An 18,113-nucleotide genomic window follows, 5' to 3' on the forward strand; every position below is an offset into this window, starting at 1 on the left:
AGAGGTTCTAATTTGGTGATGACAGGATCCAGCAACACCTAAAATGGTGGAACAAGAACAGTTAGTAACTAGGCAGGCCATTTCTTGACCCTCAGCTACCAGTGACCGTCAGTACGGATGCCTCCCTTAAGTGTTGGGGGCCACACTTCAACCACGTAATGGTGATGCAACCACAACAACAGGATTGTCATATTAATTTCCTGGATGTTATTGTCACCCAGTCAGTACAAGGAAGGGAGGGGGTCCTTATAAAGACAGAGAACATAACTGCCATGTATTACATCCAGAAACGAGGCAGGGCAGCTGTCAGCGCTAGTGTGGAAGATTTGACATTTGGCAATTCACAACTGTGTTCAGTTGCTAGTGGAGCATCTGCCAGGAGTAGAGAATGTTTCCGTGGACCTGCTAATCTGGACTCATCAGCAAGTCCACAAATCGGAGAAGAATCGCCAGGTATTTCACAGCATGCTCACTGGCGATCTATTTGCCTCTGTCAAAAATGCAAAGTGCCAAACCATCACCTCCACGTACCCACACACCCACAGTCCGTGGGCAATGCAATATGGATGCATTGTTGAGGAGTCTTTGCCTATGCTTATTCTCCAATTTCCCTAATTCTGAATGTGGTGAGGAAAATGAGGCAAGCATATAAGACCCTCTTTCGGTGTGCAAAAGCAGTGGTAATCCATGCCTCTGGAAATGTCACTTCATCCACACAAGAAACTGCTGTGGAGACTAGACCTCCTGACACAGCATGCAGGTCAGGACCTCTGCACTTTGGAGACTTAAACCTAGCGAGCTGGCACCCGAGTTCTTAGAGTTTGGTTATCTAAAACTTCAACTGGGGTTTATGCAAATCTCGAAAGAGGCACACAAGCCCACCAAGCGTGCAGCCAAATGGAAAACCTTTGTCCATTGCTACTTAGGTAAGTACAGAGACCCATTTGCCATGCCAGTTCAATTTATCATCTGCTATTTGCTGTATCTTCCAAAGTCAAGATAAAGATATGGTTGCATTTATCTGCAATAGCAATTTACGAGCAAAGCAAGTCATACTTGTCCCTCTCTTTAATAGCTAATGTTAAAATTTTAATGAAGGGCCGTAAAAGAGTTAAACCTCCAAGAATGTACTATTGATGAGATCTGTTCATTCTTCTGAGTACAGTTCTTTTCTTGTAAGGTTCATTTTGCCATAACAGCCCTGAGATGAATTAGTTAGTTATGGGCTTTAAAAGTGGCAGAACCCTTCATCCGGGTCGACACAATCTGAAAGAGACAATTAGTTATAGATTTTTGTCAGCAGTACCCCTTCCCGTCGAAAGGTGGTGTCGGTCGACTCCGTGTTTGCCGTGGGCACCGGAATGATGTTGCAGTACTCACTTGGACACGGCCCTCGCGCGCTGACGTCAGTACTTCCTTTTTCTGCACCAGCCAGAGCAGATCCGGCGAGAGCGGTACCTCCAGTCACTTTTTGAATGACTTTTTTACAACTTTTGTCAACACAGATTTTGAGTCTATTGACTCCTGGTTCACGCAGGGATGTCCAGTCGTCCTCTGCCCGGCTTCAAGGCTTGCGACACCTGTTAAAGCTGATGTCGGTTACAGACCTGCACCGTGTGTGCCTGTGGTGCCTGGAGTGCGACCATGACCACAAGTCGTGCTCTGACGGCCGGACCATGAATCCAAAGCCTTTGCAGGAGCGGTCCCAAAAGCTTCTCGAGGCCCGGAAGTCCGCTCTGCGCCGTTTGAGGCCCCGGTCTCGTGGGAGGTCGAGGGACCGAACACAGAGTAATCACCACTCGTCATCAAATTCTTCGCACTCCTCAGGTAAGTCGAAGCACAAGAAGAAGTCGAAGAAGCATAGTCGCTCTTCAACTTCTTCCCCTCCGTCGGCTGACCCGATGAGGGATGTGGACTGTGCCCGTCCCGTGGCTCTGCGTGCGGAACCTGAAGGGTCGACTCAGAGTTTCCCTCCCTTTCCGGGACCCGGAGCGACTCCTGCCCAGCTTCGGAGTTTCTACAAAGCGATGCATGCCATCTTTGGGCAGTCCGACTTGGCCAGGGCATCTTCGGGCCTGTGGACCCAGCTCGGGGCCCTTGGCCTTCGACACCGCAGCGTCCCCTTGGATACAGGCCTGTATCCGGATCGGCGCCAGTCGACCTTGTAACTCGTCCCCCGGTGCTGATTCAACCAGCACCACATCCGCAACCGACGCTGGTTGTGTCCCTGGTCGGTTTTGACCCTGGCCGGTATTGACCCTGGCCTCCACCCTGACTTGGACACGGAGCTGGACTGACATCGACCGATGCCGGATCCGGCGCCAAGTGGTACTTTTGTACCTCTGTTGTATCCTGGTGTTCTTTATAGGCCGGATTGGCAGCCAGAGAAGGGTGAAGATTACTTGGAGGAGTCTGTAGGCCCTTTAGCTGACCAGTTTGATGAACTGGACTGGAGAGAGGATTTGGGGAAGCCAGTGTTCTGGATTCCTCCCCAGACCTTGGCATGCTGTCTCCTCCTACTGTCACTGCAGATGAGGGTGCTTCTTACGCAGTTGGTGTTGCTTAGGACAGCCAAGGCCCTCCACCTCGAGCTACCTACATTAGCAGTCAGGACGAATCTCCTGACGGAGGTGCTTCAGCCAGCAGCGGCCTCTTCGGAGCCCCTGCTGCCTTTTAATGAAGCCCTTACTGACATCCTTTTGGGCACCTGGTCCAGGCCCACACAGGAGCTCCTGTTGATAGGCTGATTGCCCGATGCCACCGCCAGGCTCCAGGCGACCCCTCTTTCCTCTCCCAACACCCCACCCCTGAGAGCTTGGTGGTCTAAGCCTCTACACCCAAAGGCGCATTCCCTCGTGCACCACCTGATAGGGAATCCACTAAGCTGGACCATCTTGGGAAGAAGATGTTTTCTTCCTCCAGCTTGGGGCTGCGGTCGGTAAACACTGCGTGTCTGTTAGGGCGTTACTCCTACTCTGTGTGGGATACTGTAGCACAGGTGCTGCCACAGTGACCGGAGGAGGCCCGGGCCGTGCTCTTCCGTGCAGTCGCCAAGGGGAGAGACACAGCTAAGTTTGACATCAGATGTGGACTGAACACCGCCGACTCGCTAGGCAGGACGATTTCAACATTGGTAGCCCTTCGACGCTACGCCTGGCTGAGGTCGATTGATTTTTCTGGGGATTTCCAGGCTACTTTGTTGGACATGCCTTTTGATTGCCGTTGCCTGTTTGGCGACATAGCAGACAACGCGCTAGAGCACTTCAAGGACTCCTGGGCCAGGTCCTTGGGCCTCTCCACCACTCACCCTGCGCAGACTGCTTTTCGCTTCTTTCATAGCGACGGAAGCGGTGCCCCGCCACGTTCCACCCAGAGCCACAGTCTGGCGCAAGGGCCAGCCAGTGTGCCAGTCCACCAGCGCCCCCTCTGCAGCAGCCTACAAATCCTCCTAGTCCGACCTATTATTTATTTATTTATTTATAATTACATTTATTGAGCGCGCAGCTACCCGGAGGTTTCCCGGCGCTAGGGCAAACTGAATGATGAGAGGGAGGGAGGAACATAAGATCCAACATTAATTGTTGAAAAGCCAAGTTTTTATTCCCTTACGGAATTTCAGAAAGCACAATTCAGTGCGCAAAGATTGAGGAAGAGAATTCCATAAGGATGGGGCCAACAGGGAAAACGAGCGTCCTCCCATCTTGGCTCTGTTGATGCGCGGGATCTTAAATTTGTTCTGCGTCGAGGACCTGAGTGTACGGGGGGGATATATTGCTGCACCAGAGCAGAGAGATAGCGAGGGGCTCTACCAATCATGATTTTGTGCATGTAGCAAAGTGCTTTGAAATTGACTCTGCTTTCAATCCGCAACCAGTGTAGGTTCCGCATATGATGAGTAACCGAGGATCTGGCAGGAAGGTGACAGATCAGGCGGACTGCCATATTCTGTACCACCTGGTACTTCCTGGTTACCTCTTTGGCGGCACCTAGGAGAAGGATGTTCCCATAGTCCAGGCGGGAGATGACAAGAGCCTGGACTACGGTCCTCAAGGTGTCCGCAGGCAGCATCCAGGTGATCTTTCTCAGCCACCTGATGATGGTAGTACAGGTGGCTGAGACTTTCACAGCGTGTTGTTTGAAAGTGAGTTGGTTGTCGAAGATCACACCAAGATTGCGAGCAGACACTGATGGAATGGGTAGAGGACCCATCTCCGGAGGCCAATGATGTGGGCCCCAGAGAGAGGTGTCTGGGCCAAACAGGAGCAGCTCAGTTTTGTCCCCGTTTAGTTTTAGTTTGTGCTTCAGCATCCAGCCCGAAATGTGTTTCAGCCCAATTTGAAGAGAGGAAAATGGGAGGTTTTTATTGGTGGAGAGTGAGTAGATGACTTGAGTGTCATCAGCATAGGAATAAATTGTGAGACCAGCCTGTTCCGCCAGGAAAGCAAGAGGCCTCACATATAGGTTAAAGAAAAGGGGACTAAGGATAGACCCCTGGGGAACACCGTGAGAGGAAGGGAGAATAGATGAAGCAGATGTGGAAGAAAAAACTTGAAACGTGCGGTCAGAAAGAAAATTAGCGATCCAGGCCAGGGCGGTACCACCGACACCGACTGCCTCCAAGGTGGACAATAAGATGGAATGGGAGACGGTGTCAAAAGCGGCACTCAAGTCAAGCAGGATGAGTGCCACCGTCTCACCATTATCCACTTGGCGTCTGATGGTTTCTGACACGCCAAGGAGAGTTGTTTCCGTGGAGAAGCCAGCCCTGAACCCGGATTGAGAGCCATGAAGAAAATTGGTGGATTCAACAAAGGAGTTAAGCAAACAATTAACATGTTTCTCCAAAATCTTGGAAAAGCAGGAAAGCAAAGAAATAGGGCGAAAATTGGAAGGATTATTGGGGTCTGCGTTGGCCTTTTTTAGTAATGGTACCACCATTGCGTGCTTCCATTCATTTGGGACAATCGCTTCTGTTAGGGAAGCGTTTAGGACATCCAAAATAATGTGAAGTAGGGCAGGGTCAAGGGAACTCAGAACTTGAGGGGGCAGAGGGTCGAGGGGGGAGCCAGATTTGATGTCCTGGAGATACTTTTTTAGAAGCGTGGGGGAGATAGGATCCCAAGCATGAAGTGGGGTGGTGGTCAGCAGAGAGCAGGGAGTAGTAACCGGGGGAGAGTTACAAGGATCTTGAGCAGCATGAGTTGGGGCGGCTGGAGTAGAATTAAAAATGGCATAGATTTTGTCAATTTTTTCAAGAAAGAAGTTGGCTAGAGCGTTACACTGGGCAGTGTCTAGACAGGGATCCTTAGGAACAGAGGAAGCACCTGAGAGCTCCTTGACTATTTTAAACAGGGCCTTGGGTCTATTTTGAGCTGTAAGTATGGTGCTGTTGGCAAAGTTAGCTCTAGCGGTGTCACATGCCGCATGGTAGATTTTAAGAGCGGACCTGTATTTTGCTTTATGCTCAGGGTTATAATTAGAACGCCAAATCCGTTCCAATTTTTTGCAGTTAGATTTTTCAAGGCGGAGGGAGTCGTTAAACCAGGGTGCCGGGGGGTGATGAATTTGAGATTTGTTTTTTTGGGTAGGGAGACAAGAGTCCAAAGCAGTAGTTAACCATGATCTAACAGCAGGTAGCTCTTTGATAGTCATGTTGGAAACCGAAGGTTTAGAATTGGCAAGGAGAGAGTTTAATTTGTTTAGATCTAGACGTTTCCAGTTCCTGCTAGCTTTGTGAGGAGGGTCTGGCCTGAAGAAATCAACTACGCACGTTTTAATAGAGAAATTAACAATAAAATGATCTGACCAGAGAACAGGGGTAGAGGATTGATAAGAGATGCCAGTCAAGTTGGAAATGATGGGATCTAGAAGATTACCGGCCTTATGAGTAGGGTCGGAATTGAGGAGATGTAAGTCTAGGGCTTCAAGATCCTGTATAAGGTGTTTAGCAGTAGCACAAGAGACAGAATTGAAATGGATATTTAAATCCCCAACAATAGTGAAGTTAGTAGATAGTGCTAAGAAAGGGGCGATAAGTTCAGGAAATGAAGCAGCCCAGAGGCTAGCTGAGCCTGGCGGGCGGTAAATCAGGGTGCCGGTTAAGGTGAACTGAGGAGAGAGAGTTAATTTAAACAAGCCCGCTTCACAGTTAGGAAAGTCAAGGTCTTCCCATTTACAAGAGAATTCTCTCTTGAAGATGATAGCGATTCCCCCGCCGTCTTTAAGCGTTCGATTTCGCCCCACATAGGTGTAATCATTGGGGAGAGCCATGGCGATATCAGGGCCAGAGCTATCATTTAGCCAAGTTTCGGTGACAAACATGGCAGCAGGACTAACTGTCTCCAAAAGGTCGAAAATATCTCTCTTGTGTTTTGAGAGCGATCGACAGTTAATGCTAATGAAGCTCAGAGCGGGTGAGGAATTGTGCAAAGTGGGAGGGAAGGTGCGCATAGGGGAGGGGAAATTCCAAAACGTGGATGACATACTGTCTATACATGAATCGAGGGAGTCCAAGGCAAGGGAGCAATGGGAACAGGATATGGGAGCATTTTGACAGTTTAGAACGGTATGCGAGGGGCACAAAGGTCCCCGCAGCTGCAGTCGGGTGGAGCGTGAGTAGGAGGTAGGAATATGTGCAGAGGGACTAGGCCCTGGGCCCGTACTGGCGCGGACGGGCGCAGACGGGCAGGACTTTGGCACGACTTCGGCGCGAAGTCGGCGCTCCCGCTGCGCTCGTCCGCTGCGCTTCCGCCATAGAGGCATTAAATACACCAGGGAGATAATCACTGCACCGCTAACCTGCGAATTGGGCAGCAGGGCGGAAGTGAGGATGGAGGGCGGGGGTCAGAGTGCGCTCGTGTGGCCACCGCCGCTACAAACGGCACAAGCCGTGGCGGATCGGTGCCAGGAGCAAGGAGCAATAACAGTTGCTAGTACAACACGTTGCGCCAAGGTGGCGATCAAAAACAGGCGTTGCGCCAGAGGCGGCGATCAGAGCAAGTGAGTAAGCGTATTTAAAATTAGAGAAAATACACGAGAAAGCACAGCGCTGAAAAGCGCTCACTCTAACAAGAAAGTACAATTTTAAAAGCAGTCTTTAAAATTTACAGGAACACACGAAGCCTCAACAGCCTCTCAAGCCAGCAGTTAGCACAGAACTAACGTCAGTGCTGGGTTTAAATAATGCCGTCTATTCCAGTCACTGCACCGCTAACCTGCGAATTGGGCAGCAGGGCAGAAGTGAGGATGGAGGGCGGGGGTCAGAGTGCGCTCGTGTGGCCACCGCCGCTACAAACGGCACAAGCCGTGGCGGATCGGTGCCAGGAGCAAGGAGCAATAACAGTTGCTAGTACAACACGTTGCGCCAAGGTGGCGATCAAAAACAGGCGTTGCGCCAGAGGCGGCGATCAGAGCAAGTGAGTAAGCGTATTTAAAATTAGAGAAAATACACGAGAAAGCACAGCGCTGAAAAGCGCTCACTCTAACAAGAAAGTACAATTTTAAAAGCAGTCTTTAAAATTTACAGGAACACACGAAGCCTCAACAGCCTCTCAAGCCAGCAGTTAGCACAGAACTAACGTCAGTGCTGGGTTTAAATAATGCCGTCTATTCCAGTCACTGCACCGCTAACCTGCGAATTGGGCAGCAGGGCGGAAGTGAGGATGGAGGGCGGGGGTCAGAGTGCGCTCGTGTGGCCACCGCCGCTACAAACGGCACAAGCCGTGGCGGATCGGTGCCAGGAGCAAGGAGCAATAACAGTTGCTAGTACAACACGTTGCGCCAAGGTGGCGATCAAAAACAGGCGTTGCGCCAGAGGCGGCGATCAGAGCAAGTGAGTAAGCGTATTTAAAATTAGAGAAAATACACAAGAAAGCACAGCGCTGAAAAGCGCTCACTCTAACAAGAAAGTACAATTTTAAAAGCAGTCTTTAAAATTTACAGGAACACACGAAGCCTCAACAGCCTCTCAAGCCAGCAGTTAGCACAGAACTAACGTCAGTGCTGGGTTTAAATAATGCCGTCTATTCCAGTCACTGCACCGCTAACCTGCGAATTGGGCAGCAGGGCGGAAGTGAGGATGGAGGGCGGGGGTCAGAGTGCGCTCGTGTGGCCACCGCCGCTACAAACGGCACAAGCCGTGGCGGATCGGTGCCAGGAGCAAGGAGCAATAACAGTTGCTAGTACAACACGTTGCGCCAAGGTGGCGATCAAAAACAGGCGTTGCGCCAGAGGCGGCGATCAGAGCAAGTGAGTAAGCGTATTTAAAATTAGAGAAAATACACGAGAAAGCACAGCGCTGAAAAGCGCTCACTCTAACAAGAAAGTACAATTTTAAAAGCAGTCTTTAAAATTTACAGGAACACACGAAGCCTCAACAGCCTCTCAAGCCAGCAGTTAGCACAGAACTAACGTCAGTGCTGGGTTTAAATAATGCCGTCTATTCCAGTCACTGCACCGCTAACCTGCGAATTGGGCAGCAGGGCGGAAGTGAGGATGGAGGGCGGGGGTCAGAGTGCGCTCGTGTGGCCACCGCCGCTACAAACGGCACAAGCCGTGGCGGATCGGTGCCAGGAGCAAGGAGCAATAACAGTTGCTAGTACAACACGTTGCGCCAAGGTGGCGATCAAAAACAGGCGTTGCGCCAGAGGCGGCGATCAGAGCAAGTGAGTAAGCGTATTTAAAATTAGAGAAAATACACGAGAAAGCACAGCGCTGAAAAGCGCTCACTCTAACAAGAAAGTACAATTTTAAAAGCAGTCTTTAAAATTTACAGGAACACACGAAGCCTCAACAGCCTCTCAAGCCAGCAGTTAGCACAGAACTAACGTCAGTGCTGGGTTTAAATAATGCCGTCTATTCCAGTCACTGCACCGCTAACCTGCGAATTGGGCAGCAGGGCGGAAGTGAGGATGGAGGGCGGGGGTCAGAGTGCGCTCGTGTGGCCACCGCCGCTACAAACGGCACAAGCCGTGGCGGATCGGTGCCAGGAGCAAGGAGCAATAACAGTTGCTAGTACAACACGTTGCGCCAAGGTGGCGATCAAAAACAGGCGTTGCGCCAGAGGCGGCGATCAGAGCAAGTGAGTAAGCGTATTTAAAATTAGAGAAAATACACAAGAAAGCACAGCGCTGAAAAGCGCTCACTCTAACAAGAAAGTACAATTTTAAAAGCAGTCTTTAAAATTTACAGGAACACACGAAGCCTCAACAGCCTCTCAAGCCAGCAGTTAGCACAGAACTAACGTCAGTGCTGGGTTTAAATAATGCCGTCTATTCCAGTCACTGCACCGCTAACCTGCGAATTGGGCAGCAGGGCGGAAGTGAGGATGGAGGGCGGGGGTCAGAGTGCGCTCGTGTGGCCACCGCCGCTACAAACGGCACAAGCCGTGGCGGATCGGTGCCAGGAGCAAGGAGCAATAACAGTTGCTAGTACAACACGTTGCGCCAAGGTGGCGATCAAAAACAGGCGTTGCGCCAGAGGCGGCGATCAGAGCAAGTGAGTAAGCGTATTTAAAATTAGAGAAAATACACAAGAAAGCACAGCGCTGAAAAGCGCTCACTCTAACAAGAAAGTACAATTTTAAAAGCAGTCTTTAAAATTTACAGGAACACACGAAGCCTCAACAGCCTCTCAAGCCAGCAGTTAGCACAGAACTAACGTCAGTGCTGGGTTTAAATAATGCCGTCTATTCCAGTCACTGCACCGCTAACCTGCGAATTGGGCAGCAGGGCGGAAGTGAGGATGGAGGGCGGGGGTCAGAGTGCGCTCGTGTGGCCACCGCCGCTACAAACGGCACAAGCCGTGGCGGATCGGTGCCAGGAGCAAGGAGCAATAACAGTTGCTAGTACAACACGTTGCGCCAAGGTGGCGATCAAAAACAGGCGTTGCGCCAGAGGCGGCGATCAGAGCAAGTGAGTAAGCGTATTTAAAATTAGAGAAAATACACGAGAAAGCACAGCGCTGAAAAGCGCTCACTCTAACAAGAAAGTACAATTTTAAAAGCAGTCTTTAAAATTTACAGGAACACACGAAGCCTCAACAGCCTCTCAAGCCAGGACCACCAATTGCCAATGGCTGGCAGGATTCGTCATCACCTCCTTCACTGGCGCATCATCACTTTGGACAGGTGTGTTTTGCAATAGTCCAAAGGGGCTACTCCCTCCCCTTCGAGACTACCCCTCCATCCATGGCACCTCAGCACTATTGCATCTCAGACGGTCATCTGGGCCCTTCTCCTGTAGAAAGTTACGTCTCTCTTGGCCAAGGGAGCAATCAAGTGAGTTCCTGCCCCAGAAGTAGGTCGTGGTTGCTATTCCCACTACTTTCTGGTGCCCAGGAAGGACAAAGGCTTGCGTCCTATCTTAGATCTCAGGAACGTCAACCGCTTCCCCTGGAAGGAGAAGTTCAAAATGTTGACACTAGCTCAGGTCCTATCTGCCCTCAGCCCTGGAGACTGGATGGTAGCGTTGGACTTGCATGAAGCTTATTTTCACATCCCCGTCCTGCCGGCACTGGCATTACCTGTGGTTCATGGTAGCCCACGAGCTCTTTCAGGTTATCTATCGTGCTCCCCTTTGGCCTTACCAGCGCCCCTTGGGTGTTCACGAAAGTGAGGGCGGTGGTGGCAGCTCATCTGCGCAGATCAGGTGTTCCAGTTTTCCTCTATCTTAACGACTGGCTGTTGAAGGCGGGCTAGTCCCAGGCAGTTTCGGGCTTATCCTCCTGAGCATCGACTCTGGGATATTCGGGCTATGATTCTGATTTATCAGCCTCTATCCTTGGTTTCGTTCAGAATGACCCTGAGGCTGCTGGACCTCATGCCAGGTGGCGTTTGCGGGCTTTGCAGTGGAACCTGAAGTTCCAGTAGGCACAGCATCAGGGGAATCTGTCCGATTGCGTTCAGATCTTGGAGGGCACTGCACGTCAATTGCAGTGGTGGCTAACAAACCAGGATTGAGTCAACGGCAGATCCCTCTCTCTTACCCAACCAGAGTTCACATTGGTGATGGATGCATCACTTTTGGGGTGGGGCCGCCACTTGGGAGAGGCGGAGATCAGATGCCTTTGGTCTCCGGCGGAGTCCGGGCTCCACATCAATCTTTTGGAGCTTCTGGCAATCCATCTTGCACTAAAAGCATTCCTTCTCTCTGTCGGGGAAGAGTAGTGCAGGTATTCACGGACACCACTGCCATGTGGTACTGCAATAAACAGGGAAGGGTGGGGATGTGGACCCTATTTCAAGAGGCTCTCCGTCTCTGGACATGGCTAGAACATCAGGGCATATCCCTGGTGGTTCAACACCTGGAAGGTTCTCGGAACGCCAGGGCGGACGAACTCAGCCGCAGGTGCATGATGGATCACAAATGGTGTCTTCCTCAGAGGTGGTGCAAGGTCTCTTTAAGCAGTGGGAAGAGCCTTGGTTAGATCTATTCGCCACCGAAGAGAACGTGCAATGTCAGCAATTCTGTGCGTTGGAATTTCCAAGGCGGCACTCGCTCGGCGTCGCTTTTCTGTCATGGTTCCGGTCTGTGTGACTGCTGTTGTAGTTTGTCCACTTCCTCGTGGGCAAACCAAGGGGATAACTGTCTAGCTTCCTTTTACAGACAGTAGACCTAGAGGTCACCACCAAGAGCACTTCCGGGTGAGACCACATAAGGACCAGCGGCGCTCAACCCAGGTTGCTTCCGATACTGAATTCAACTTTGGTGGAGACGGAGTCACCTATCATCTGCTTCCTCCAGGTTCCGCTCGACTGGAAGACCGGTATTTTCTTGCTTCCACAAAGTGCTGGAGCACTTGTGCTGTATTCATTGAGGTGGTGCACGCAGGAACGCTTAGCCACAAGACCCACTTCTCCCTTGTGGCAAAAGCGCTGTATCACTTTCTACCCTTCGGTGTGGAGGCACGCGCTGGAGCGCGATGCCTCTTGTTGTGATTATCAGCATTTCCAGACCTGATGTAGAGACATGCGCAGGAGCGCGTTGACTCTTTATTTCTTTAGGCATTTCCAGATCTTGTTGTGTGGAGACACGTGCAGGAGCGCGTTACTTCTCCTTGCTTCTTAAGGGATTTCCAAGCCCTATCGAAAAGACAAACGCAGGAGCTCGTTGCCTTTCCTTTTTTGTTCACCACTTTCTGTACTAGTGATATGCGGCACATGCAGGAGCACGTAGCCTTTTTCACATTTCGCTCATTGCGCAGGAGCGCTTATTGTTTCATTTGGGCTACAGTGGTGTCCGCACTCTGGATACATACTTTCTATCTGCAAGGACGCCTATATATTCAGTTCTATGTTCCTTCTGATGTGTGGTCGCTTGCTTATTCTTGGTTCCATCGCATGAGCGCTTATTGTTTCATTTGGGCTACAGTAGTATCCGCACCGTAAATACTTCCTTTCTACGCGCCGGTGCGCCTACATTCCGTTCTATGTTCCTTCTGATGTGTAAGGTCATACACCGCAAATACTCAAAGTGCCATATTCCAGGTGACTATTGATGTTTCCCTTGACTGTGTGCAAACGTATGTGTGCTTGTGGTACAAGGGGCAGTGGTTTATTACCCTATGATTTATTCTTAAAGGCAGTAGTTCCTAGAAGGGTTCCTTCATTTCCATTGGGCGTACTCCACCTGGTCTACACACTAAAGGAACAAATAACCACATATTATGATTCCTTCCCCTGTCTTCACCATCACTCCGGTCAGTATATTTGCTAGATAGGGGAGAGGTGGGAAACTGTGGCGGTTATTCATTTCATCCCTGCAAGAACTCTCTACAAGCAAACAAGACTTGTGGGGTCCTCGACATTTTTTTCGCAAGTGGAGTTTCGGTCTTCTATACGCCTTTCTGCCTATAACACTTCTGCCCAGAGTGCTGAAGAAGATCAAGCGCGACCGGGCCCAAGTCATTCTTGTGGCTCCGTATTGGGCACGAAGAGTCTGGTATCCCGAGATGTTACACATAGCCATCGATCCTTCGATCAGACTGCCTCTTCGGGAGGATATTCTGTTGCAGCAGCCGGGGACGGTCCTCAACCCGAACCGGTCTTCACGTCCTTGCGTTGTGATTGAGCTGCGACAGTTGACAGTTTTCAACCGTACTCTCAAAATCTGTGATGTTATCGTGGCAGCCAGGCTTCCCTCCACTAGGACGGTATACGTCTGCAGATGGAACAAATTTGTGGTGTGGTGCACAGCAAAGGCTGTGGATCCTCTTTACGCCCCCCTTTCTGAGGTTCTCTTGTTCTTCCTTTCTTTGGCCAAGCAGGGCTCTGCTCTGGGCACTGTAAAGGGCTACCTCTCCGCCATTTCAGCCTTTCTCAGGCTGGCTTCCTGATCAGCCTTCTCTTTTCAAGTCACCTGTTGTAAATCGCTTCCTTAAGGGTATTACTCATCTTTTTCCTCCTTTTCCTTCATAACGCCCCAGTGGGACTTCTAAGTTATCTTATGTATGTATGTATGTATGTATGTATGTATGTATAGGCATTTATATAGCGCACTACTTACCCGTAGGGTCCCAAGGCGCTTCGACCGCTGCGAAACCCTTCCTGGCTTCCCTGAGAGATGGTCCCTTAATGGGTATCTCCAGGGTGAGACCAGGCATCCCCGGCGGTCTGGTGGGGCCGTTAGTGAAGATGAGGCAAGCTAATGCCCAGAGTTGCCGAGTGTGATCGCTGATCAGAGTGGGCACCGAGGCGAGAGAATTATCGAGTCCGCTGACCCTGGTCCAGAAACCTGCCGCGCCGGGAATCGAACCCTGGTCCCGGGCCGTCCTCTGCTCTCGGGTCTGCCGCCTCTAACCAGTGAGCCACACTACTGTGCATCCCTTTGAGCCACTACATAACTGTCCTCTCAGACTTTTGACGTTAAAGACTGCCTTAATGGTTGCTATCACCTCTGCTCGCAGGTTGAGTAAGCTCTAAGTTCCTAGCTCCGTCTTTAAAACTTCCTTTTCTGGCTGTTCATCCGTACAAGGTTGTTCTTTGACCTCGAACTTGTCTTCTTCCCAAAGTGGTTACTTCTTTCCACATTGGTCAAACCATCACTTTGCCCACCTTCTTTCCACATCCTTCTAAGGAGGAAGCGAGGCTCCACCGCCTGGATCCAAAACGTGCGCTTTCCTTTGATTTGGATTGTACAAAGCAATTCCGGGTGGATGACCAGCTCTTTGTTGGCTACGTGGGTGCCAAAAAAGGTTGGGCCGTGCACAAACGGACCATCTCTAGGTGGGTTGTTTTGTGCATAAAAGCTTGCTATTCTTTGGCAAAGAAGGAGCCTCCAGTGGGACTGGGTGCCCATTCCACCAGGTCGATGGCATCTACCACTGCTTTGGGACGTGGAGTCCCCCTCAATGACAACTGTCAAGCAGCTACGTGGGCATCTCTGCACACTTTCACCAAACAGTACTGCCTGGACACTCAAGTCCGGAGAACCAGCTTCTTTGGCCGTTCTGTTTTCCAGGACTTTTTGGTGTGTACCTAGTTCGCAGACCCACCTCCGGGGTTGGTATTGATGTGGTATCTATTCTACATGTAAGGAATCTATAACGAATTGTCTCTTTCAGATGAACAAGTTACTTACCTTCAGTAATGATATATCTGTAAGAAACATTGATTAGTTATAGATTCCTTACCGCCCCACCCATTCTCCTCGTTCTGCGAACTGACTTCTAGGGTTAAGGACTTTCTTTCAGGGCCCTAGTTTTGTTCACCAGTGGTCAGTGTCTTGTATGGCTCTGCTCTTCTGGCGTGGAATGTCTTGTAAAAGAACTTGACGTCAGTGCGCGAGGGCAGCGTCTAAGTAGATACCGCAACATCATTCCGGCGACCACAATGCCAACGACGAACGCGGAATCGACCGACGCCACCTTTCGACACGCAGGGGTACTGCTAACGAAAAAATTCTCCGGATCCAGTCTGACGCCTGGGGGTAATTCTGCAGGTAAGGAACTATAACTAAACTATGTCTCTTACAGATATATTGTTACCGAAGGTAAGTAACTTGATCAATAGGGTGATCCTCAATGTGGGATTGCTAGGTGGATTATTAGGTGCATACATGTGATATGGTAAAGCTAAGCGTACAATATGTAGTGCCAAGGACACCTTCTGATTTGAAAAAGGGGAGCTTTCTTAGGAAGTATTCTGAAAGCAGACATAAGCAAATTTATCAGCGCCACATATGTTTACAGAGCATTACTTAAACCCTGTGATAGAGTGCCCAAAAAATCTGTTAAATGCTTTTCCTCTTCCAAATCCCAGGGCCTTAGTTCTTACCAATCTGGGGATTTTCATGGGGCAATGACGATTCCCCATTATTCTTGGGTCCGCTGGCCCTCTCCATTCTCTGCATATGGCATAGGCCAAAAAGTAGATTCTTTACTTTACTTCCATCCCGAGACTCACCTGAGTTCCAGCCAAATAAACATGCAGATTATGTTTTCAATTGGAAGGTGAAGACGTTGTGTCTTTTAAGTTCGTGTGCATTTCATGTCTAGGCAGTGTCAGTTCTTGGCCCTCCTTGTTCCTTCACTCTGTCTTGCTATTATCTTCATTGGAAATGTGCAGTGACTGATTGTGGGTCTTTGAAGTTTAGAGCTGCAACTCCGGGTTTTCAACTTTATGCAGGAGGAATTTAAAAAGAATTTAGTGTTTCTACCATAAGAATCCTACCACCTTCCACAGGCTTCGACGGGTACATCAATTCACAATGTGTTGCTCAGGGGTTTCTGTCTGCAGTAGAACCCTTTGAAACGGGTTTCACTGCTCCATTTAATGTCCCATCCGTTCTTTAAACTATGCTACCTCAGTTCCTTATCTGACGCTCATTTATGAATTTGTATTTAACAAAATTAGCTAACTGGGTGGTTTTTCTTGTGCTCCTTTCAGTGCCTTGCAAGTGACCTCATCTTTATCTTAGAACTTCCCTCTCTTTCTTATAAGATTATTCTTTTTTGATTTTATTTTATTTTATTGGAAGAGTTTTATGTAAAACGAACAAGACCACATAAGGGTAACAGAGCACTTTACATCGGGCGCAACTTGAGGTAATCGTAACACAATCAAAAAAGAAAAACAACATAACAGATCATGAAAATCAAAAACAGAACTACTGGGAAAAAAAGAAAGTCAAAGCATCTTAAGGTGATTGTAAGCTAGCCCAAAAATGTCTTCCATTAGTAACTCTTTGACTTCTTTTTGAAGGAAGCCATTATTAAGTCTTATTTCAGGTGGCGTTCCAGATTCTTGGAGCAATACCCAAAAAAGCTTGCTTGTAAGTTTTCTTTTTAAGGAATTTCGGTGGCTTGAGCCGTAAGGTGCAAGAGCCTCAAGAGGAGCGAGAGCCCCCAGAAAGCTCAGTTTTTGTGTAAGATAGATTGGGATGTTGAAGTGTAAAGCTTTATGCATCATGCAGGGAATTTTCCGATGAATCCTTGCTACATGCAGGAGCCCTTTAAGAGATTTCAACTCTGGTGTGTTGTGATGATAGTGTTTGGAGCCTGTAATGAGCCTTGCAGCAGAGTTGAGAGAAACCCTAAGTGGCGCCGGCTTTGCTCTACGAAGGCCGCAAAGGGTGGCACTACCATAGTCCAGTTTAGAAATCACTAGGGTTTGCACCACAGTATTGAAGTCATTGTGGGGCAGGAACGGTTTAATATCCCTCTAGACTCTATTGGAGGTTCGCACCTTTGGGGAGAACACTGATGTGCTTTTGTATGTTCAGATGTTTGTCGAGTATTATTCCCAGAGAGCTCACGGAATCAAAGATTCTTGGAGTGCAGTCAAGAGCTGTAAGTTGATGGATCCATTCTTCGATGTCTGGGGAGTGATTAGCTGGGGCGATAAGGAGAAATTCTGTTTTGAGTGCATTTAGTTTCAAGTGATTGAGAGTCAATTAACTTTGAGTTTCCTTAAGTGTTGATTTGTGAGACCTTATGTTCTCTTAGAAAGAGACTTTCAGGTACAATTGGGTGTCATCAGCCTACATGTGGTAATGAATGTTGGACAATTTTAAGAGTTCAGTTAGGGGATCCATGAACAGGTTGAAAAGGGTGGATGAGAGTGTGGACCCCTGTGGGACCCCAGAGTGAGGCGAGCAGTATTGGACAGAGCCAGAGTGTTTTTAGGTCTTGTGGCGTTGAACCGCGCGAAGCGCGGTCTCGCCAGAGACCTATTGTTAGGGATTCTTCTTTCCAGGAGAGGGGACAGGAGCTGGCCGCGTGCTCGGAATTGAGCGGGCCACGCGCACGTGAACGCGCTCGCTATGGCCAGCTCCTGTCTCCTCTCCTGGAAAGCTGTACCACACAGCCACACCTCCCTTTGCTTACGCATGCGCACAGAGACACACACACAAGCGCAACTCCACCACACACGCACACACACATACAGAGACACCCGCCCACCCCCGCAGCACACACACAGAGACACACACACGAGCGCACCTACACACACGCACACACACATACAGAGCCCCCCCCGCCACACACACGAACGCATACACACACACAAGCGCACCCCACCCCCTCCACAAGTAAGGCCCACTTACCGCCACTCCGGACTTCAGCCGCCACCGCGGGGCTCTCCCTCGGGCATGGGAGCCCCGCGTCACCAGCACTGCTTCTCTCCGTGGGCGCGGGCGCGGGCTTCTGAAGACGGAAGTCCTGCCCCACGGAAGGTTACGGTTTCGCTCACGGCTTGTTCTTCTAGTAGCCTTCCAGCAAGAAGCCGACAAAGACGGACCAGGCTCATGATAAACATACTCCGGCTTTCTTTTGTAGGGAACTGAACAAGGTGAGCTATTGAAGCTGTGTCAGGTCAGTCAGTACTTTTCAGAAGTGATCAGGAATGAAACCTAGAAAGGTATATCTGAAAAGATGGGGGAGGTGTGGGTAGTGAACTCCAGTGAGCTGCAGCACTGTTCATATTCTTTATTCTTGGGACTGGAATGCCCCATGTGGTACAGGGGCAAGCACCGGGCTGTCCTAGCGTGTAGCCTGGCTGTTTTACTATGTTAGTAAAACTTTAATGTGACCAGGCCTTTTTCCCTTCAGTGCAAAAGAGAATGTAGTCCGACTATTCTTGTGCAAAGGTCTGTTTGATTCCCCCCCAAACCTTGCGT

At 49.7% G+C, this 18,113-nt stretch overlaps 1 protein-coding gene and 1 long non-coding RNA gene across 6 annotated transcripts in view; both read left to right on the forward strand.

Annotated features, from left to right (window-relative positions):
* MLLT6 (MLLT6, PHD finger containing) overlaps positions 1-18,113 on the forward strand; it is a 733,108-nt gene that overhangs the window by 417,334 nt on the left and 297,661 nt on the right. The window lies entirely within an intron of this gene.
* Positions 1-18,113, forward strand: part of LOC147717508 (uncharacterized) — an 80,536-nt gene that overhangs the window by 61,669 nt on the left and 754 nt on the right. Inside the window, exon 2 of the long non-coding RNA XR_015296077.1 lies at positions 17,705-17,785. This is a non-coding gene — a long non-coding RNA (uncharacterized LOC147717508). The remainder of the gene's footprint in view (positions 1-17,704; positions 17,786-18,113) is intronic.

The sequence above is a fragment of the Lissotriton vulgaris genome, chromosome 5 (assembly GCF_964263255.1).
Source record: "Lissotriton vulgaris chromosome 5, aLisVul1.2, whole genome shotgun sequence".
Lineage (NCBI taxonomy): Eukaryota > Metazoa > Chordata > Amphibia > Caudata > Salamandridae > Lissotriton > Lissotriton vulgaris.